Source organism: Camelus bactrianus, chromosome 5 (genome assembly GCF_048773025.1).
Source record: "Camelus bactrianus isolate YW-2024 breed Bactrian camel chromosome 5, ASM4877302v1, whole genome shotgun sequence".
NCBI lineage: Eukaryota > Metazoa > Chordata > Mammalia > Artiodactyla > Camelidae > Camelus > Camelus bactrianus.
The window spans coordinates 5703969-5726885 of NC_133543.1; the positions used below are offsets into that span (position 1 = coordinate 5703969).

At 45.5% G+C, this 22917-nt stretch overlaps 1 protein-coding gene across 35 annotated transcripts in view; it reads left to right on the plus strand.

Annotated features, from left to right (window-relative positions):
* The window catches only part of LOC141577675 (uncharacterized), a 148124-nt gene that overhangs the window by 77431 nt on the left and 47776 nt on the right, over window positions 1-22917 (plus strand). For 31 of the 35 annotated variants that reach the window (XR_012506914.1, XR_012506913.1, XM_074363354.1 and 28 more), the window contains 5 exons: window positions 1510-1597; window positions 2807-4140; window positions 8078-8853; window positions 13182-13752; window positions 15136-15305. The gene's annotated coding sequence lies outside the window, so the exon portion shown is untranslated. Of the gene's footprint in view, window positions 1-573; window positions 820-1509; window positions 1598-2806; window positions 4141-8077; window positions 8854-13181; window positions 13753-15135; window positions 15306-22917 lie in introns of all 35 variants that reach the window. The other 4 variants (XM_074363328.1, XM_074363332.1, XM_074363336.1 and 1 more) reach the window with 4 other exon arrangements.

Consider the following 22917-nt stretch of genomic DNA (forward strand, 5'->3'; position numbering starts at 1 on the left):
ATTCTGGGAATTTAGCCCTTGTCAGTCTCATTTATTGCAAATATTTTCTCCCATTAAATAGTTTGTCTTTTTGTTTTGCTTACTGTTAACTTTGCTGTGAAAAAGCTTGTAAGTTTAATTACATCCCACTTGTATATTTTTGCTTGTATTTCTATTGCTTGAGTAGACTGCTCTAGGAGAACATTGCTGAGATGTATGCCAGATGTTTTCCCTATGTTTTGTTCTAAGAGGTTTATAGTGTCTTGTCTACATGTTTAAGTCTTTAAGCCATTTTGAATTTATTTTTGTGTATGCTGTGAGGGAGTAGTCTAACTTCATTGATTTACATGCAGCTGTCCAGTTTTCCCTACACCATTTTCTGAAGAGGCTGTCTTTACTCCATTGTATGTTCTCACCTCCTTTGTCAAAGATTCAATGACCAAAAGTTTGTGGGACTATTCTTGGTAATTTTGTTTATCCGTTCATTGATGGGTGGATATTGTTTGTAACCTTTGGCTACTCTGAATGATACTGCCATGAATATTGATGTGCAAGTTTTTGTGAGAATATGTTTTCATTCTGTTGGCTGTACAGTTGGCCCGCCATAGCTGTAGTTTCCAATTCATGGATCCAGATGGCTGATTGTAAAGGGACTCGAACATCCTTGGATTATGGAATCCAGGGTGGGGGGTTCCTGAAACCAACCCCCCGAGGATACTAAGGGATGACTCTACATGTAGGAGTGAAATTGCTGAGCCATATAACTCTAACCTTTTGAGGAAACAACAGACTTCTCCAAAGAAGCTGCACCATTGTCCCTTTCCACTGGCCGCATAAGAGGTATCTCTGCCTCCTGAACAACACTTGTTATTGTGCATGTTTTGATTATTACCATCCTGGTGGGTGTAAAATAAGATCTCATTTTCATTTTGATTTGGCTAGTGATGCTGAGCTTCTTTTCATATGCTTATTGGCCATTTGTGTATTTTTGTAAATCCTTGGAAAATTTAAAAATTTAGTCGATTTTCTTTGTATTGTTCAGGTGTAAGCATTTGTTAAATATCCTGAATACTAGTCTCTTATTAGATACATGCTTTGTAAAATTTTTCTCCTATTCTGCAGATTGTGCTTTCACTTTAGTTCTTTTAAATATTAAAACAATTTTTTTACAGGTGAGGTAATTAGATGTATTGATTTATTTTATTTTTCTTGCTAAGCACGCACTCTATCAGTTGAGATACCCCCTTCCCCTGTCATTTCCCTCTCTTGATGATGTCCTCTGTAACAAAAAGGTTTTAATTTTGATGAAGTCCAGTTTATCTGCTTTTTTCTTCTATCACTTGTGCTCTTCGTATTGTATCTAGGAAACCAAAGCCTATCCTAGGAACACAAAGATTTATACTGTGTCTTCTTTTAGAAAGTTTATAGGTTTAGTTTTTACGTTTCTGTCTGTGATCCATTTTGAATTAATTTTTATTTGTTATATAAAATATGGGGGTCCAGATTCCAGATTCATTCTTTTGCCTGCAGATACCCAGCTTTCCCTGCACCATTTGTTGAATAGACTATTCTTTCCATGGAGTGTTGTTGGCACCCTTGTGGAAAACTGACTGTAAATGTAAGTATTTTCCCCCTGGGATATTATTGTGTCTCATAGATTTATTTATCCAAACTTATGCCAGTAGCATACTGACTTAGTACTATAGATTTTTAGTACCCTTTAAAGTGAGTCCTCCCACTTTGCTCTGCTTCTTCAAGATTGCTTTGGCTGTCCTGGGCCCCTTGCACTTCCATATGAATTTTGGGATAAGTTTTTCAATTTTTGCAAAGAAGTCAGCTGGAAATTTGATAGGGATTCCACTGAATTTGTAGATCACTTTGGGGAGTCTTAACATTTTTAACAATATTGTCTACCATTCCATCAACATGGGATATCTTCCATATATGTAGATCTTTTAAAATTTTTTGGTGATACTTCAAAATATTCAATGTACAAATCTTGTAAATTTTTGTTAATGTATCTCTCATTTTATTTTTAATGCTGTTGTAAATGGAAAGTCTGAGCTTCTTGAGGGTAGGACTATATATCAATTTGTTTATTTCTAGGGTTCCTACGCAGCAAATACCCTAGGTTTATATTTGCTACATAAATCTATCCACAACTCTTCCCACCCCCGTGTCATAAGAAACCAAGACCCAGGTTAAGCTACCTGAACACCTATGTGGAAGTGAGAAATGAGACCCTTGGGTGGGGCTTTGTGCAGATGATACTGAGAGCTTATTCAGGATGGCTTCATCTTAATTTGTTTTAAACAACACTTTCGGTGTAGTCAGATATATTAAGAACATGCCCTTTTGATGTGCAGAGGAGCTAAGACTATTATGAAATAATTTCTAGAGAGAGTGTTGTACTTGAAATCTAATTTGCATCAATCTTTGAAGATTTATCTTTCAGGAGCTTTGACTAAAGAACACCTGTCTTTATTCATTAGTGACAATTAAATGCTCAAGCAACATGTAATAGTCTGAGAACCTGCCCCCGCCCCGTAGTGCTGGGTGGCTGCAGCTGTAACAGGAGTCAGCGCTTACCTTTCCCAGTATGCTTGTGCTGATCCGCTCAAAGAGGTTCGTCCAACAGTGTGTCAGTTGTCTGTTGGACATAGCCATAAAACATTGAGTTAAGGTTGCTGGAATGCATTATATTCTTATTAATAATAAGTAAGCACATATTGAGTACTTACTGTATGTTGGGAATTGTCCCTCAGCCTCACATGAATATTATTTCTCTTAAAACCTCACATATTTTGTTGTTATTCTCACTTTACAGATAAGGAGACTGAGAATTAAGTCTTCTCTCTTTTGGGTGGAGCTCATTATCAATGACGGGAAGTTGTAAGGAAAAAGATATTGATTCATCCTGAGAAAACAGTTTTCTGAGAGTCAGCAGTAAAGAAGGTGGACACTGAAGAAGGTGATCATTGTTCGATTGAGACGAGCCCCGGGTTGTACGGAGTCAGCATCCCTGTCCTGGACACAGCCAGTGTAGAGCTGCGTGGTGGGTGAGGCAGCGATGCCGTGCAGGGAACGCAGATGCCGGGCCATTGGGCTGTGCTCAGCCCCGGTGGGGCTTTCTCCTAAGGGCAGTGGACAGTCATTGACAGATTTTAAGTAGGGGAGTGGGGTGCTCTCGTAGATCACTTTTGTCTTGTAGAATGCTTAGAAACATTTAGAAGGCTCAGCTGGAGGTGATGTGATGAGTCAGATTAGGGTGGCTGCCAGGTGTAGGAGTGTAGAATTTTCAAGTGGTTTTCAGTCCCAGTTTTGTGGCTCAGTAGCCATGTCACTTTGGATGATGCACTCAAGGAAGAGAAACAATTTATCTAATCAATAAATGCAGTGATGTACCGACCTCCCAGGACTGCTGTGGAGATCCAGTGAGATAACGTGTGCACAGTGTGCAGCATGGTACCTAGCACAGAGTCAGTGCTGAGTGAGTGCCAGTGAGTATCTGGTAGGACAGGTGTGGGTGGTGGGACTCGGTGACTGAGGAAATCTGGGCCCTGAAGGAGGGGTCCAGTCACATCTGTGAGTGATGGGCCTGAGCTCGGAGAGGCAGAGAGACCTTGCGCCCCGACCAGGGGCCCTGGGCAGGACGGCTATGGGAGGAGAACCGTGAAGTCAGCTCTTTGCAGGTGGAGTTGGAGTTCCCCTTGCGACATCTAAGTGCAGTGTCACGAGCTCAAAGAGGAGGTCTGGGCCCAGACTGTGAATTTTCCTATAATCTTAATCCCTGAGGACGCTGAGGTAGTGATCACTGAACGTGAAGACATACTTTACAGGACAAGTGAATAGTAGTATCATCTCTGTCATCAAAGCTCACGTCTCTTTATTCATCACCCACTTTGCTAATTGGGTACTTACAGAGCTCACTTCACCGACCTCCCCTGGGCTCAGGCTCCACAGTAAAGAGCTGGTGAGCCTCCCTCCTTTCCAGAAGACGAGACATTTTGCTGGTAGCCTTCTGTAACTAGCCAGACTTAGAATTTTAGTTTGTTGATTTAATTCTATTTTCTATTAGCCATCTCCTGACAAGAGAGACCTTTTACCTCATGGTCATATTTCAAATAGCTGTTACTGAGAATTGCTGATCTGATCCATAGAGTAAGTATTATATTAACCTTGTAGAGTACTTATCATTTTTCTGTCTTTGCCCTTTAATTTTGTATGCCCTTTCTCTATCCTTTTTGGGGCCTTAATTTTTTTTAATTAAAAGATGTCTGTTTGCAGTTAAGAAAACAAAAGAAAAAATACACATGATAGCTAAACATAGAAAATATCTAGTGTGTTTTCTGTCTTGGCAATGGAGGGTTGTAGAAACTTGTGAAAACCTTCATTACACAGGTTTCTTAAAATGCGGATTAAGAAATAAAACCTTCCTTCTTCATCTTACAAGCTGCACAGCTAATTGTCAAGAAAGTGAGGGGAAATCCTCAGAAGCCAAGACAAACCAGAAAGCAGGGATTCTGGGTGGTACATGAGCCTTAGAAGCCCTGGGGTGCCTTTTGGCTCCTGTACTGGGTTTCAGTTGCCTTGACAGTAGGGCAGGAGGTGAGCCCGAAGCCTCTCACACTGGGAGTTGGATGACTGATCATATGTAAGGCCAAGCCCATTCCGAGAAGCATGGTTTACTAAAGGGTGAACTAGGAAAAAAAAATTCCTCAAGGCAAGACAGTTAGGAAAGTCAATTTTGTTGGAAGAGGGGAAAAATTACAAATCCAAAATAAGGATATAGTTTAAAGCTCTTCTGGCATGAGAGTGACCACAAACTCCTGGCAGAGAAGCACAGCTACTCCTGGAATGAGAAGCTGTGGTTTGAATGAATCAGTGAGCAGCCATTCCGAAAAAGGCCTCCAGAGTCTTGTGGATCAAGATACTGGACGGCAAACACCTCTCTTCCAAGGTCTCATTCAAATAACTGGAAATGTTTTAAAGGAAAGAATCCATAATCATAGTTCTGTTTATTAACATTACTATATGCTAGGAATTCAGAAGTGACTATGGAGTTGACTCCTCATTTATGGACCTTACTTTCTCTTTGGGGAGAAAAACTGACATAGTTGGGGAGCTTGGTAGAGGGAGGTGTTAGTCTGTTGCAATTAGCCAGGAGAGGAGATTAAGAAAGCAGTGAAGGGTGGGTGAACTTTTTAGCTGAGGACAGACAGTCTTGTTCAGTTGGCTTTTAATTGCAGGCTCAATGAGCTGTCACTGGAGGGAATAGATCTTACGGAGGATGGACTTAGCTCAGGCCTCTTTAGAATGGACACGTGAAACTGGAGAAAGACAGTGAAATCTGTGCAGATATTAAAGTTCACTTGAACATGCTCCATCCCTGAGCCAAAGATAGGACAAATATGCAGCACTTCTTAAGGACAGAGGAGTGGTTTCTAAGGTTCTCCAAGAATGAATCCCAGGGAAACGGGATGGCCAGTTGTCAAACTGTGACTTTGCTCTTTGGACGGTGTACCCACCAAGGGTATTGGACTTTTATAGGTTTCCATTTCTCTTTAATACACGTCAGGTGATTAGGACGTGGGCACAAGTATTTGACACCTTGTCGAGGCGACTTTGGTTACCTGCCTAGAAGCACGGGCACTGCTATGGCTGCGTCATACATCTTGCCGCCCATCCCGTTCCCCGGCTCAGTGATCACGGCAGAGTGGTCCCTTGTTGACCTGTCCGTCTCCTCTGTGACATCATAACCCATGAAAAGACCGGAGCGTATTAACGTGGTTTTCTTAAAGTCAAAGGAACAGATCAAATATGGATTCAGATTTGTTCTTTCCTACTTCAGTAGTGCCATGGAGAAGGCAGTTTGGGCAGCTTTTTGTAGGGCCCTGGAGGCTTTCTCTCTCAGCCTCTGGGCACCTTTATTGAAAACCCTTCATAGCTGTCTGGAGTGCTGTAAAACCACTCCGCCTGTTTTGCCCTGAAGATGTGTTCAGTTTATAACTCATCTCTACTCCTTGGAAAACAACTCAATAAAAACTCAGTTGGTTTCCCACCAGCCATGGGCAGGGGTGGGTGTTACCTTGTTATTATTTCATAAAATAAAAATAACAATAATAATAATAATAGTAATAATAATAATAAATAATAATAATAAAAGAAGTCTTAAAACAGCACTGGGCACATTGGAGAGAGTCAATAAATGCTTCCTGGCTTAAGTCAAAAGTGATGACTCAGTGATTCCATGGCTGCTGTATTTGCTGAGCTAATTACTCCTTTGCTCCATTACACATTTTTTTAACTGAAAAAGAAATACATGCAATTGGTTAAAAAAAATTCAAACGGAGCACAAAACTACACAAGTGAAAGAAGTTTACACTCATCCTCCGTTCTTCCAGCCCTCCCTGGAGATGCCACTGTTTACTATCCTTTGGATGATTTTCCAGATATGGTATGCACATTCCCAATTATGTATGTAAATTCCTTTAAAGTTTTAGTTATTTTTAACTTAAAGGGATTTAAATCCTCAAGTGGCTTCTGCCCGGGTAATAGAACAGAACAAATCTGACTGCATATTAGATCTTTTCATTTGACTTTAACCCTATGCTCTGTCTCCTAGGCTTCATCTTGCTTGTAAAACAATGTTGCTTAGAGCCTGAAATATACAGGAGAGCCTATTCTGAAGGCTCTGACTTTTAAGGATATTTAACACTTTTTCATTCATAAAAAGATAACAAATTACAGAATAGAAAATAACGTTTGTTTTGTTGGAGGTTTACAGAGATTTGACCCAGGCAGATAGCTGCAAAAACAAAGGATTCTAAAAACAAAGAATTCCTACACCAGGAAGATTGCAACAACCAAGCACGTAGGAATGGAGCCTGAATTCTGACTTGGGGAGATGGTTTTCCAGGACATTAGTTTGCCATCTAGGTCTACAGAGACTTGCTATTCCTTGCCCCAACACCTGGTCTCCCAACTTATTGGCCTGTCCTTCACTGAGGAGAATGAATTTGGACTCGGTAGCACTCCTATCTCCCTAGCAAGCAGGGCACTGGAACTGAGTGTTATGGAAACAACAGGCCAGCCAAGAAACAAGCACCACTGGGAGGGTTGGAGTACTCAGATTTATTATGCCGGCGGGCTCAGAGGAGCTTCTGCTCCGAAGTTCTGAGCAACTCCAAGACGTGCACATGAGGTTTTAAAGGGTTAATTACAAGTAAGGGGTATTAACCAATAAGGCTCAAACAACAAAAAGCAAGGGATCAGTACACTGGAGCTTATCAACTTGTAATAGATCACGTTACTGACACCTGTTGAGGTTGGATTTACGAGTTAGCTTGTTAGCCCAGTAAACTGACACTAAACTTCAGATTTACGAGTTAGCCCAGCAGAATTTAGATCAGTAAACCGACACTTATCACACTTAGATTTGTGACTTAGCTTGTTAGCCCAGCTGGGCTTTTCCTTTACATGAGGATAGATCTCCCACACCCAGGGAACTACTGTGAACCCTTGGTGGTTCCACTAGGGTGGGGTGTGGTTTACCCAGGAGGGATGGGGACTGTGCACCAACACTCAGGCAGTCTGCTCTGTCTGGGGCTCTGATCTTGTACCACCCCTCTCCCCGCCAGCCCAACACCTGGGAGAGTGGAACTAAGGCAGAGATCATGCCTGCCTGTTTCCCAGCGTGTAAAAGGGGAATAGGTACTCTTCCCAAGGTAGTTCTGAGCGACAACACCTGTGGGTGCTTGGTTCCCAGAGCAACAGAAAACCCAGCTCCGTGTGGGGGCAACGGGTGTGATAACCATAGGGATTCTGCTGAAGCATCGGATGGAGGGCTGGATCAGAGAGGTAAAACATGAGCTGCGGGCCTTGAAGGGTAACAGAATGGTACAGAGGCAGGACTGCCGCCTCCTTCGGGGTGCCCCCAGAGGTAAAGCTTTTTCTCTCCATCTCCGCTAAGACCCTCCCCTCTCCAGATCCATCCCTTTTCTTTGCTCTTCCTGTCCATCTGTCTCTCTCCACTTTTCCCCTCCTCTCCTCCCCCTCCCATCTTCTTCCTCCTTCGTTGCCCCACCTTCTCTCGCAGAACCCATAGTGGATCGCTGGCCCTCCTGCGCATGGGCAGTCGGTGCCAGCTGGACCACGGGTTGGAAGCTCCAGCTCCGAGCCGGGGATCGGCCACAAAGGCTTCTCAGCTCTGTCGACCTGTAGGCTTTTAGCTCCTGCCCGGGGCCGGGGCATCTGGCTGTGGAAATGCAAGGTGGGGTTTCCCGGGGAAGGGGTCAGGCGGCTGCGGGAGTGAGGTCGGCATGTCACAGCACCCCAGGGCGCCAGTCAGCCTGTGTTCAGCTGAATAGCTAGGGCCAGATCCCTCTGCCCGCTCCACCTGCCCGGCGCCCCGGCCACACCTGTCCATGGCCAGGGGTGCACCTGCCTCCTCTCACCCAGCCGGGCTCCCCTCAGTCCGTGGCTGGCGTCCCCTTCCCCTCTCCCGCCCGCGAAACCTCTCCCCCCGGGCTGCCTCTCCTCGGCCGCCGGCCGGTCCCCGCCCCTGGGCGGGCTGTGTCCCGGGTGGGCGGGGTCTGCGGACCCAAATGGGGGCGGGCGGCTGGGGCTGGTGTTGGCCTCCGAGCGGGGCTGCAGCCCGCGTTTCCACCAACCCCCCACCGCTTTCCCTGCCCCGCGAACCCGGGGCTGCCCTTCTCTTCCTTTCCTGCTCCCTGAGGACAAGCTCAGTGGCGTGGGAGATGCTCCCTGGGCTGAGAGCCTCCGGCTGTAAAGCCCAGCTTCTGGTGGAGTTGGGAAATTGGATCCTCAGTGCTGAGCGAGCTTCTGTCTCCTCCCTCAGTGTTTCTGCCCCAGGTAAGTACCTTGAACACTTTCAGGTGTTATGATGGCGGTGCTTGTTGATGTCACGTGTTTTTATAGTGCCAGGGATTACAGTGTTGAAAGCAGGGCTTGGTTCAGTTAAAAATGAGCTGAAGTCATGAGGCTGTGACATGCTCCTTCCTTCCTACTCCCAGGGTGAAACGTGTAATCGTCGATTTTAAAAAGATAGTTACAGTCCCTAACTAGCCCAGCCCAGCTAGGGTGCGTTAACAGGAACAGCACCACCAGAGGCGTTGGAGACCCAGGGACATTGAAGTCCTAAAGATCTCCTGGCACAGTTTGGTTTGTTTTGGTTTTTTGTTTTTATTAAATCGTGGGGCAGACTATTAGTATAGAGGGAAAAATAATTTTCAGGAAATATTTTTTCATATTACAGCTTCATTGTGATATTGTTCACACACCATGAAGTCCATCCATTTAAATGGTACAATTCAGCAACTTTTAGCATACTCACAGTTGTGCAACAATTATTATTCCAGAACTTTTTCATCACAACAGAAAGACCAGTGGAAATGAGTGACATACCCACCCCTCCTCAGTGGTGTTTCTAAAGAAGTTTCATGACTATTCCTGACCATAAATTAACTTGTTACATTCCATGAAATATCTGGTAGGAATTCTAATCAGAATTGCAATGAATCTGTGTATCAAAACAGGAAGAATTAATGTCTTTATGGCATAAATTTCTTCTACCCATGAATATATCTGGGACCGTATCTTTTCATCTCTCCAGAGCCTGGCCCATGGGAAGTCCTCAATAAATGTTGGGCTTGTGAATGATGAGATTCTATACATCGTTAGTTGCTACTGTAGCCTTTCACAGAAGAGAAAAGTAACCTCAGTGAAGCCAAGTGACTGTCTGATGGTCAGAAAGAGTGACAGCCAGTGCTGGAGAGATCCAGTGGACTTGGTGCTTGCAACCAGGATTCTCCAGGACCTACAGCTAAGAGGATTACATTATTCTTTTTTTTTTTCTTAATGGCATTGCTTTTATTTTTACTTATTTTTTTAATTTATTTTTTATTGAAGTGTAGTCAAGTTACAATGTTAGTTTCAGGTGTACAGCATAGATTCAGTTATCAACATATGCATATGTATATACATATGTTTTAGATTGTTTTTAGTAGAACTCATTACAAGAAATTGAATATAGTTCCCTGTGCTATATAGTAGGTCCTTGTCATTTATTTTATATTTGTTAACGTGTATCTGTTAATCCCCCCTTTCCTGCCTGCTAAGCACAGTTTGCTTTCTATGTCCATGAGTCCATTTCTAGCAGCACAGTTTTTCCTAGTAATATATGCTCTTTGGCTGCTTTCAGTTACAGTAATTCCATGTTATCTGTGAGCGCTTTTCTTCTGGTGGCCTTTATGTGGTTTGCACACGTGGTAATAGAGATCTGTATTTGGGAGAACTCCAGGCTTAGTGTAGTCCCTGGTACAGAGTGCCCACTGAGTTGATTATTGAACTGGGAAAAAAACAGTAAATGTTGGAATTTCCACTATGGTTGAGACTTCCAGGTTTCTGTAACCAGTTTACCCCACCTAATTATTGGCTGCCCCCATACTGGGTAATTTGGTGGAAATTCATTGTATGGTGGTGTAGAGACAGGGCCTTGTATGCTTCTTCTCTTTCCATTTTCTAAGGCTCATTCTCCTGGGCCTTCCACATCCTCCCCCAGCAGTGCCCAGGGATGGCTTGGTGCTGCGCTGAGGCAATATTTGTTAATAAGGCCCTTTCCTCATCTCTTCTGACCCTCCGTTTCTTTATCTGCACAATGAGGGCTTAGACTAGATAAGTGCTTTTCAGTTTCTTTTAAGCCATGTTTCCTTTGAGAAACAGAAAATGCAAATCTCTCCTCCCATCCCAACACTTTAGATTTTGTTACTTCCTGCAAGGAGTCACATAGCTCTTTGTGGAAAATTGATGTGATTGTGATTCCAGGTGGCACAGAAAAGACTATTCAGAGATTTATTGCAGGGAGAGGGCAGAAAAGGGGCAGTATGTCACACTTTCTAGTGTGAGCACTGGAGCAGGGCCTTGGATTTAAATATGGTGTCTGTCGTGGCCTCTCTTTAATCTTGCACAATGTGACAAACCTCTCTACCTCAGTTTCTTGATGTGTCAAGTTGGGGTGATAATATTTTAAGGCTTTTGTGAAACATTATACACATAATCTATTTGTGTCTCAGTAGAAACAAGACCTGCAAGGGATTCAGGGATTTAAAAAAAAAAAAATCTTGCCCATAGCACTATGTCGCTGTGCATTTTAAATCTCCTGGAGGGTGATGGTTGTGTCTAAAGTCCATCGTGGGACAGGTGGCCCATAGTTCTCTATGCCCCAGATTGCCCCCTCCTTCCCAGTCCTCTTCCTCAGTCCAGGATGAAGTTCCCTAGTAGATTTACACAGAGGTCTTTTGGAAATGTCTTTTCATTTTATTGTTTCACCAAGAAGGGCTGCCATCATGATCTCTGTGGTCAGGTTTTGAAGGGCTGCCATCTTGATGTCTAGTCAGGTGAAGGCTATGCAATTGGGAGTTTCTATTTAATAAAAAGAAAAAAATTACAAATAGAAAATTAGAACAAGGGTGGTGACAGGGGCTCTTGGAATTGAGCACCATTAGCTTTGTTAGCTTCAGATGCAGTGGCCTCTTGCCACGAGGACCCATCTTCTTGCTCTGAAGTTGGATGGACCACTGGGTTCAGTGGGAATTTTAACTGAGTGTATCTCATGTGCTGGGCATTGTCCTATTTTTTCTGTGTGTTCCTTTTTTGAGACAGTGAGCAAATTTATCCTCAATAGCTTCTTTAAAAAAGTAGAAATTTTATTTTGAGTTATAATTTAGATTCCCATGTAGTTGTAAGAGATAATATGGAGAGGGCCTATGGAGGTAAGGACCTGCTATGTGTCCCCAACTATGCACCAAAGATGCCAGAAGACACAGCATTCCCACTCAGTGAATTTATAGCTTGGACTGTGAGCAGCTCTTCAGAGGAAGAAACAGTGCCTAGTTTATCTCTGTGACCCATAGTAAGGACTAGCAGAAAGTCAGTGCTCAAAGTTTTATCTGATTCAGCTGTTTGCCTACAACTGCCTCTGACACCCCCCACCAACGCCGCCCCCAGAGGCTGCTAAGAAAATTTTCCCAGTTTTCCTTAATGGTTCCATCTTTCAAAGCTGGGGTACGATTCATTACTGACTCACTAAAAATTTGAGGTTTGTGTTATTGCCATCATTTCTATTCACGATTAAACTGGGGCTTAGAGAAGCACACACGCCTGCCCACGTCACCCACATGATTAGTGTAGAGACGGGTGGAACGTGGGCTTGGGATTTCCAAGCAGTACCATTATGATGGTCTGTGGCAGGGAGCAGCATTCACTTTGCTTGTTTATTCATTCATTCAACAAACATTTATTGAGTAACCTCTTTGGGTCAGATGCTTTCATAGGGTTATCTGATTCTTCAGCAGTACTGAGAATCATGTAATATTTACTTTTTTTTAAATCTGAGAAAATTAGCTCTGAGAGGTTATAACCCCCCCGAAGGAAATATAGCTAATAAAGTAGGGATAGTAAATTTGTAGTCACCCCTTTTTATGCAGGTGGTACCCTAGGCATTTTATATTTGCAAACTTCCATAATCCAGATATATTCTTGTAAGGCAAGGATTTTTTTTTTTAATTGAAGTATAGTCAAGTTTACAATGTTGTGTAAATTGCAAGGTGGTTTTTGAATTTTGAATTAAAAAGTATTTTTTGAGAAGGGTAATTAGGTTTCTTTATTTGTTTCATTTATTAAAATGAGGTACTGGGACCTCGTACATGATAAGCATGTGCTCTACCACTGAACTGTACCCTCCTCCACAAGGCAAGTTTTCTTATCCATTATTCTGCAGCTTAGGGGTTCAAATAAATTGGAATTGAAATCCAGATCTTTTGCTCCTACTGTTGTCCTTTTCTTTATATTCTGCTGAAGGGGGTTGCGGAAAGCAGTTCCTTTTTTCATTTCTTTATTACGCATTTTTGAGCAGTGACTTTGCATCAGGGACTTGCTAGGTGCTTTGAAACAGAAAACAAGAAATGACCCTTCTCTGCAGGGGCAGGAAGCCTAGACCAAAAGCTGGGTAAAGTGATCCGTGCTACGGTAGCCATGTGCAGGCTCTGAAGGACAAACTGTACCCCTGGATTTGCTTGGGCTTCCCCTGCCTTCTGGCTGGTACACACCAGGTCACCGCAACCCAGAGGCGCCCGCAGCCCACAGCAAAATATTTACCTCGATCTTCTCTCCCCTCTCGGCAGGGCCTGCAACATGAGCATCCCTGACTACTTGCAGTGTGCTGAGGACTATGAGACTTTTCCTGTGGTGGTCAAACCAGTGGGGATCATCTCAGAGGAGAATTTCTTTTGCATCTATAAGCGAATCTCTGATGAGCCAGATCAGCCCGTGCAGCTCCCAGGGCACACTCTGTATGCACTACAGGCACCACTATGTGCCCAAGAATGGATGAAGCGGCTTCCAGACCCATCTCAAGGTTGTGGGCCTTGTCACCATTACCGAATTCCTCTCGGCCAAGGCCTTTGAGAAGCTCCACGTGCAGAGGAGCTGTATGGCACCATGCTTAATGACTCTCAGCTCTTTGTCTTTTTGCTGCATGGGGAGGTAGCTGAGCAGCCGCGCACCGACTTGGCCTTCAATGTACGAGGACTGCAGGGTGGTGGAGAAGAGGATTGAGGACTTCACTGAGTCACTCTTCATCTTGCTCAAGTCTAAGTGGCTGGATGGTGCCCCCAACAATTCTGGGGACAAGATCCCACTCCTCTGCATCCTGTTTGAGAAGGAGGACTTCATGGGACTGGACACAGACAGCAGGTAATTTACCTGGCGGCCCGTCCGCCCTGGTTCTGTGCCAGGTTGCTTCCCTACATCCAGAAAGGGGTCAGCAAGGAAGAGGGCTGTCTAGTAGCCAAGGGTGGAGGGAAGTGCAGCCCACCGGTTTAGAGACATTTAAAAGTGAATCTGCCTTTGTTTCAGAGAGATCCTTTTAGTGATAGTGTTAGAGCACTTACTCCTGCTTTTCAGCCAGGACCCTGGTGGGACCCCTGGAGTTGCTGTTCAATAGAGTAGCCACAGCCACTGATGCTAGGAGCACTGGGGAGAAGGCTGGTCTGAGCTGAGATGTGCTGTAGTTCAAATGCACATGAGACGCTGAGGCTTGTCTACTAAAAGCATATAAACTATCTTGTTACTTCCTCTATGGATTACATGTCAAAATGATAGTATTTTACATACAGTAGATTATGTAAGATATGTTCTTAAAATCGGTTTCTAGTACTTGCTTTTTGTTTGTTGGTTTGTTTCTTTGTTTACCGTTTTAAATGTGGCAACTGGGAAACTTTCTTTACATGGCTGTCATTTCATTTATGTTGGGCAGCCTTTCCTGGGACAGTCTCATCCCTTTGCTTATAGATGAGATGCTGAATCCCGAGAGGCAGAACGAGGCGCTGGTTGAGCTGGCTTGGAGCCAGTGTCTCCTGCCTCCCAGGCTCAGCACCTGTTCGGCTCAGGCACTCTCTTCCTGCCCGACAGCCAGCATGCCATGTTAGGACATCAGAAACACTGCCAGGGACCTCCGAATGAACTGCTTATGCAGGGAAAGGCGTATCACGGAGTATGGGAAAGAGCAGAGAAATCTTCATCCTCACTTTGTCCCTGTGATTAAGTCAACGGCCCCACATTGCCACGGAATTATAGACGAGCTCTTCTGGGCTGCCTAACCCCGCAACATCTGCTCTGTTTCCCCGTGTATCTATTGTGCTTTCCCTCGGGCAGAAGAGGGTGAGATGCCTTTGCCGAGAGGTGGTCCCCCTTTGCTGGGGAGAGTGACGGAATCTGCGTAACCCTGGCCTACGGCCTCGGGCCTTGAGTCTGGAGAGGGCTCATGGCGGTCCCACAGGTGATGGTCGGAAGACCTGGCACGTGCTGCCGGGCCCGCTGTGGAGGCGGTGCTCTGTGATTCTTGAACTTAACTAAGATCAGATTCTACTTTCTGGTTGTTGGTAAGTTGGAGGAGAAGATGCCAGAGAATTGATAAAAAGAATATCCAGAACAGCCCTGTGAGTGATGGGAAAGAGGACCCGAGACCCACCTGCATGAGGTGCCTAGCGGGCTCTGGATGAATTTTCTGTTCCTCCCGGACATGCTTAATGAAGGGGAAAGGCATGTCGTGGCCATGATCTGTTCTTGTCCTCACAGGGCCCTGTGATCTACATGCCGGCGCTCCCCATCTGCTCCTTGGAGATGAGGTGTCATGTTTAGGAGCCTGGGCACTGCTGAGGGCACAGCTGCCAGCACCGTGCTACACCGAGGCTGGCTCCGTTCACCTCACATGTCACCTCCTGCTGATCCCCCAGGCGTCAGTCAAGGTAGGTGCATCGGTGCAACGTAATCAGGGACCATGTTCTCCCCCTGGACAGACTGGTGGGTGAGCAGTGGAAGCCTGGAGCCCTGCCCCAGCCCCCAGGCCAGTGTCTCCTCTTTTGTCACAGGAGGCACTGGTGACAATTTTGCTCAGCAACTGCTTGGCTCTGAGTCTGAGGACCCACCAGAGAATTCCTGCTTGTTTTTGCCTTTTGAAGTCTGCCCTTGGGATTTGGCGGAGTAGCTGGATATGTTCTTAGCCCATAGTGGTTGACACAGTCACCATTGTTTACCCAGAACCTCGTGTACCAGGCATGGCTCCCGGCATCTAAATATAGCAGCGCATTAAACCTCCCTCCTGGTGCGTCTGTCTGTTTTGGTAACGTAAGGTCTCAGCCAGCATCTTAACGTCAGTGAGATAACGCGGCCAGTGAGCTCGGGTCAAGCAAGTTCTCCTCCTGTCACTTTTACTCCATTGTTGCTTTTACTATTCCACAGTCATTAATTTTTAAAACAATGCTTTGGTGCAGGAGCAGAGACTAATTCTCTCCTGCTACTCTTGGTGGAAGTGCGTAAAACTGTCCAGCCTGAAATGTGACCAAAATTTGTAGCTTAAGACCTGCCTAGACCCATGTATATGGAGTTTTGGTTAGGGGCGCTGACCATGTTGGTGTCCCCCGGCAGCGCCGCTCCCCTCAGGCCCCTGCTTTCCCTGGAGCAGGTGAGGTTGGGTCTCACCATCCCCGCGTCCCTGGCCTCACACACTCACGTAAATTCTTGTACGTGCTGTCAAAGTCATTTTTGTTCTTGTGTGTTTCTAATTTTCTCTTGTTCCTCTTTTCCTTTTTCTTTATTCCTTTTTCTCTTGTACTGCCCTGTGAGCATGTTGTTGCGTCTGAAATTGTGGGCTGTACACACAGTGCATTGGAAATAGCTAGATCGCCCTCCGTGCTGTCTCCATCGCTTTAAAAAGCAAAAACTTAACAGCTGCCTTAATCCATGTATTATCCTTGTCATCTTTTTATTCTCTAATTTTTTTTAGCACATCACCCACTGGTGTTTGATACCTCTTAAAATCCTTGCTTTAAGGAAACAGGTTGGTCCTCCTTATATTTGGTGACAAATGCGCCCTTATTAAAATTCTTTGATTGTTTTGAAGAAGTGAGATGCGAATTCAATTATGCGGCTGCTGAGGGATGATTTTCATGGAGTATTTAAACTTGTAAAGTCAAATTCTGCAGCATCTTGCTCGATTCCTGCTTTTAAACAAACGTGCTTGGCACTCGGTTCTTGGCTGTCGCTGTGTGACGTGCGTGACGGCGCTGCCTGGCTGGTGGTCACTGGTGAGGAATTGGCAGGCTCGGGGTGAGCAGCTGTTGGAGGAAGCAGTCACCTTTTTGTTAATTAATTTTTTCTTTTCTTTGCATTTTACTTCCCGTGCCATTTACTTTACTTTGCCTTCATAAAGGGGCAGAAGTGGGTCTAAATTCCATGCCACTCTTTTGTTCCCTTTACGAGGCTAGTTTTTCTGAGTATCAGGACAACATGCCCTTCTCCTAAGCAGCTGGCTCACCTGGATCTGGTGGACACAGGGACCGCTAAAGGGGACCGTAGCTTCCACACTGCTCCAGCCAGTGGGCATTCAGAGCCGGGTCTGTGGTTTGCCTCAGCAGCCGTGCAGGCCTCCCTGCACCGGCCTTTACTTTTAACCCATGTTGGCTGTAAAGAGCTGACTCCGTGTCTGTTGCAGCTGACGTCCACCACTGTCGGCCTTGTCGTTAGTTTGTGGTAGTGAGTCTCCAACACCCCAGTCAACTGTGAAGGAACATGCTTTGGCCGACGTAGGACCTTGGATTCTCACCACCACCATGGTTCATCTCACCCGGTGGAAGTGTTTGGCCACCACCATCATGCTGACCATGAGGCCTTGTTTCTCTTTTCATGCTCTGGTCCAAATGTAGACACTTCATTTTTCACTGAATTTGTCTCGCTTGAGACAGGAGAGAATATCTGAATGAGTCCATCACATTGTGGGTGGGGAACAGATCAGAAGTAAATGTCGCAAGTAGAAGGAGTCTAGTCTGTCCGGGTTGGCAAATGCAGGCTGGGATCTGTGATGGCCGGGCTATGCTGTGGACACAGGCCTTTCCCGTGGCTCCCGAGGGCCCAGGGGTCGGAGTGAGAACAGCCTTGCCTGGGTTCCTCCATCTTCGTCTGCTTACTGGCAAGTGTGTCTGCTAATTAGGAGCTCCCCCACACCTCGGGCCTTTCAAAACTCAGACCACGGGAGAACCTTGAGTCTCTTCTCCTGGGTCTCCTTTGTGAGAATACAGTGCCTTCTGAGGTGACCAGTGGCAGGAGATGCCTCCCCCTCCAGGGAGCACCCTTTGGAGGACTGTGACTCAGTGCACCATGCTCTGAGCTTGTGGGGTTCCGGCCGTGGTTCCTGCAGAATCAGACTTGAGATACGCTTAGTGACGGATATAACAGAACTGATTCCAAGGCAGGGCTTGGGGGAGGGAACAGTGGAAATTGAATGTGAGCTCAAACACATAGGTGGGTGCTGGGGCTGTTAAGAAAATGGGGTGTCTGGGAGGTACCTGCCAGGAATCGAATTCCAGAGTAAATGGCGGACATGAGGCATTTTTAAGATGCCATTTGTCATCCAAGTTAGGACTTCAAAGAGGCACTCGGGTCTATGGCCCTGGGGCTCAGGTGAAGGAGCTGGACTAGAGATACACGATGGGAGTCGTCATTCTTAGCTGGTGTTCACAGCCACGCATGTGAATTAGATCATCTTGAGAGCTGCAGGCTGAGGCTGAGGCGGGGCAGGGCTGTGCCTGGGTTGGAGGAAAGCCCAGACCATGCAGCTTTGGTGTGTCAGTCTGCGGCGTTTGCGATTTTCAGACTAATGCCATTTATCCTTAAGAGGCCGGGGGTTGGGCAGGGCCAGCCAGGAAGAAATCTGTAAGAAGGGTCGTGGCCACGTGTGTGTCTTGGGAAGATGCAGAGTCTGCAGGGTCCGGGAGTGTAGACTTCTAAGAAGCTGGAGTTGGAGTGGGGAGAAAGTAGTCACACTCACCTGTGAGGGAGGGAGGGAGTCCTTGGGAGCCGCCACCCTACTGGACTCGCTTTCCAATGAACAGAAGTCAATCAGACAGAGGATCTGAGGTGAGAATTGATGGGCGCTGGGAGGGGAGGCAACCTGGAGAATGGTGCTTGCAAAGTTCTTGAATAGTCTCCCTGAAAAATTGAGTTAAAAATACCCAGACTCTTAAGAACATTGATAGTGACTGGGGTGGAGGCAGTTGTTTTTCTGGCCTCCTAAATTTAATGCATGTATCCAGGGATACACAGAAGATTCGGGCAGTCTTTTCCACTGGTTTGATCCTTACCAGGGGGAACAGTGCAAGTTTAAAGGGGGAGAAGGGCAGCGGAGGGAAGCTAGTCAGGCCCCGTGTCAGGTACCAGTCGGCAGCCCTATTTGCGTGTTGCGTTCTCATCCATGCCTCCCAGGTGGGCGGTGGCAGCCCCCTTTTGCGGATTGGGAAGCCTTCTCAGAGGGTTTAAGGAATTGGTCCGTTTAGCGGCTAGTCAATGCTGTAGCAGTATTCAAGCAGGGCCTTGTCAGACTTCAAGGGCATGTTCTCTCTACTAACTCCGGTACCTCCCTGTTGTACCTGGATTGGTGAATTGGGTCAGTTTTGGAGCCTTTCACAAAAAATACGATTTAAGTGCCTCAGGACAGTTTCACAAAGCTCAGTGATCTTTGATGCTTCAGAAACACCGCAGTGATTTTCGCCCCACAGTGGTAAGGTCTTACTCCTTGACGATGACGTGGTTGCAAATGACGTACAGGTGCAAAACCAGACTTAGCAGCTTCTGAAGGGAAACTCTCCAGTTCTCCCTTGATCGGCTTTCTTCCACGGGATGTAACTGCTGCAGCATAGGCCTGAGCTTTCCATATGGAGTGAGGTTTTGATAACCAAAGTTAGCATAAAACGGTCAGATGAAGAAAATCGACGTTGACAATTTATTTTTGGGTTACATTAGTGAAGATATTCTATCAGTTAATGGCCCATATATCGAATGAAATTGAATACAGATCATTGTATTTCTTACTTTCTATTTAGAGTTCTCTTACAGAGTAAGGTTGCCTGCTTTGGAACATCAGCTCCACCACCACGGCACCTATCAGTGTTTTGGTGTGATTGCATTTACGCAGTGCATGTAATCTGGGCTTCCTCAGCCCCAAACACTCCAGTGCAGAATCACGGTCTGTAGCCATCTCTTAGTTACGCAAATACTTCTAAAATTATATGATGCCAGAAAAGAAAGTGGAGGGTGAGAGAGATTGCCTTTATCAAAGTTCCTTTCTATTCTAACTGCAAACTGTTGTTGAACAGCTCTGGTTTCCTTTGGATATGAATATATACATTTCTTTGCATGTAATCTGGGTTTTGGACTAGAACACCAAGCTCTTGCTGTCCACAAGCCACAAAAATAGTAGCCAAATTGCACATGTGTGAAATATTTTATAATTTTTTCTGAGAAAGAATCCTTGAATTTGGGACTTGGGCTGTGATTTTTGCTTTTTGCTTCCCCCACCCCTCTTGTAATCTCTCACTCCTTCCCACGTGGCCCCCAAGAGTTCGTGGTTTCAAAGGAGTGGGCAAACACGCAGTTGGTCACCATGTACTGTTGCTATAGTTGGAGCCCTGCCAAGACCTAAAGGACATTATCAGAGAGGACTTCCTGGAAGAAATGGGCTCTACATTCAATCGTGGGGACAGAGTAAGGGTCAGCCAGGAGAAGGAGTCAAGAGTGTGGCTCAGGTGGCAGGTGCAGCCCGGGCAGAGGCCTGGAGGCTTGTGGGGTGGGGACCTGGGGAGAGTGCCCTGTGTGGTCCAGGGTGGAGTGTTCCCCTGCTGGGGAGGACCCTGGAGAGAGCCTGGGGTGAAGGGCTTTGGAAGGCGTTGGGTTTTATTTGAACAGACACTGGGGGCAGTGAAGGGTGTCAGCAGGAAGAGACCCTCAGGAAAGGTACTTCTGGTTTTGCTTCTGATATTCTACAGACAGAAGGGTCGGGACGGGTGAGAGCAGGTCTGTCTGTCCCTTTGAGACCCACCCCGTCATTCATTTATTCATAACACGTGCACTTCTGTGTGTCTAGGGGAGAGAGGGTGGACCCACATTAGTAAGCAAAATGTATTTGCTTCTTGTGAGCTTAGCAGTGTCAGAAGTTGACTTAGCCTAGAATGTTCTAGGAATAGAGGAACAAGTTGCGGAGGTTGGAGGGAGGGAAGTCTTCCTTGAAAATCAGTCAAAATGAGCCTGGAGGCAAGTGGGAAGTAGGAGCAGGACAGGGGGGACCTGGGAACTGGGGTGAGGCTGGGTGAGCAGTGTCGGTGGCGGGGGAAGAATTCCACCAGGGAGCCTCTGAAGGGTTTGAAGTGTGGGTAATGTAATCGTTTGTGCTTTGGGAAGCCTGCCGTTGCTCTGTGTGTGTGTGTGTAGCGGGGAATAGGGGGAGGGTGCCACCAACTTGGGGGGCAACTAGAAGACCATTCACAGGCTGGGAGAGGGACGTCAGGGCTGCTTGGGGACGGTAGGGGCAGTGTGGATGCTGGATTTCCTTATGGGGAGGGCTTGTTATCGGGGTCGCCCGAGAGGCGACTTTTGGCTGGAAGTAAAGAGATGGAGGCTGCCAGGTGGACTTTCCTCTTCTCTCCTTCCCTGCCTTGTGTGATGATCTTAGCTCAGCCAACTTTTGGAACAGAAGAGCTAAGTTCCAGGGTAGCCCAGGACTTTGTTGAGCTCGTTCGAATGAGATCTGATAGGATTTAGATTTCTGTTCAGATCGGCATGTTCACTTAGCTAGAAACCTCCCGTCATTTCGATTTCCATGGGGTATTTATTCTTGATAAAGATTGCTTTCTTGGTGAGAGGAAATTTAATACAGCTGTTGTCTTTCTCAAAAAAAAATCATATATTATTAAGAAATTTAATATTCCAAAGAATAGCAAAATTTAAAAATGATAAAGTAAGGCTTTGATGTAGTTTCTTTGGTTTCTGAGCTAATGTGGAGTTAGAGCCTTTGCATTACTTAATAGCACATCCTTGTCAGTATTTAAAGAGCTGTTAGTGAGCACCCCAGGCCCCAACTCTCAAAACATCATTAATGTTTGCTCTGAAATAGTGATGTCATAAAGGTCTTGTTTGCAGAATTCAAACAGTTTGTTGATATTATGCAGCATAGCACCATTTATAAAATAATAATAGGTTCAAAATTAAGAAATTGGAAGATAATTGATTTTTTTAAAGCTGAAACATAAACTTTCTTGTGCTAATGTTGCAACTGGTAATTTTGAAAAGAAAAATCCTACTGTAATATCATCTACGTGGAATACATATATGACTTCCACATTTGAAAAGTAACGGCGCAGTGTTTTTAGAAGTCAGGAGCATTCCAGCTCAGATACTGGCATTGATGGTTGCTGGTTTTCAATGGAAGAGCCTAAATTTGCCTTCTTAGCGTTTTTTGTTGTTTTTGTTGTTGGTTTTTTTTGTAGTGAGAGGGCTGAGTAGTGCTTTGCCAGCATGATTTTGGGGGAATTTGAGAGCAGATGTCGTGTACCAGCAGTGAGATATTTCCATGCGTTTAATTTTCCGGACATCACCAGGGTACATGTGGGGTTTGTGCATGCAGGCTGGGATGCTGCAGGACTCCCTAATCCATCACCGTTATGTCCTGGAGCTGCTCCGGTTAGTGAATAATTTTCTGTGCCTTGGAGGTAAAGTGGTCTGATGCAGATGATCAGATATATACTTAAAGGGCTATTACTTGAAATAAGAGAAACCTAGAAACATGGCTCTAACAATACAGGATGAGGGAGGAGAATTGGCTGAGCTGCGTGCAGTGGGGAGTCTTCTCAGGTGACTCCCACGCCGTGATTCCTGCCAAAATCCGCCCCAGCCCTGCACGGTTGTCCTGCCGAAGCAAGCATGCACTTTGCTCAGAAACGCACTGGATTTCCTTGCGCCTCTGTTTGTTGGCATTTTTTTTGAAAGCACATCTTGCCCTTTGCTTAAATGTCATCCCTGCAAGTCGCCTCTTACACTCAACCTTCTGGACCACGTCCATACATAGTTGCTGAATGGATGAACACAATGTAGAATCTCCATTTAGTGAAACATTATTCAGACGTAAGAGTGAATAAAAAAGAAAAAGAGGAAAATGAAAAAGACCACCTCTTCTGGGAAGTCCACTCTGACTGCTCAACCCGCCATTTTCCCTTTGAAACACAATCACTTATGCTCCACTCTACTCTTTTTGATATTACTTACAACCCTCTAATAAACTTTAACGTTTTCAAAAAAAAAGGGAGAGATGCTGATACCATTTCAACATGGACGATCCTTGACAACAGCATGTTAAATGAAAGGAAGCAGACACACACGGCCAGATATTGTTGACTTCAGTGATCTGAAATGCCCAGAATAGGCACATGCAGAGGCGGAGAGCAGGTGAAGGTTGCAAAGGGCTAGGTGGAGGGGGGTTAGGGATTGACTGCTAGTGACAGGGGTATTGTTTTGGGGTGATGAAGTGTTCTGGAA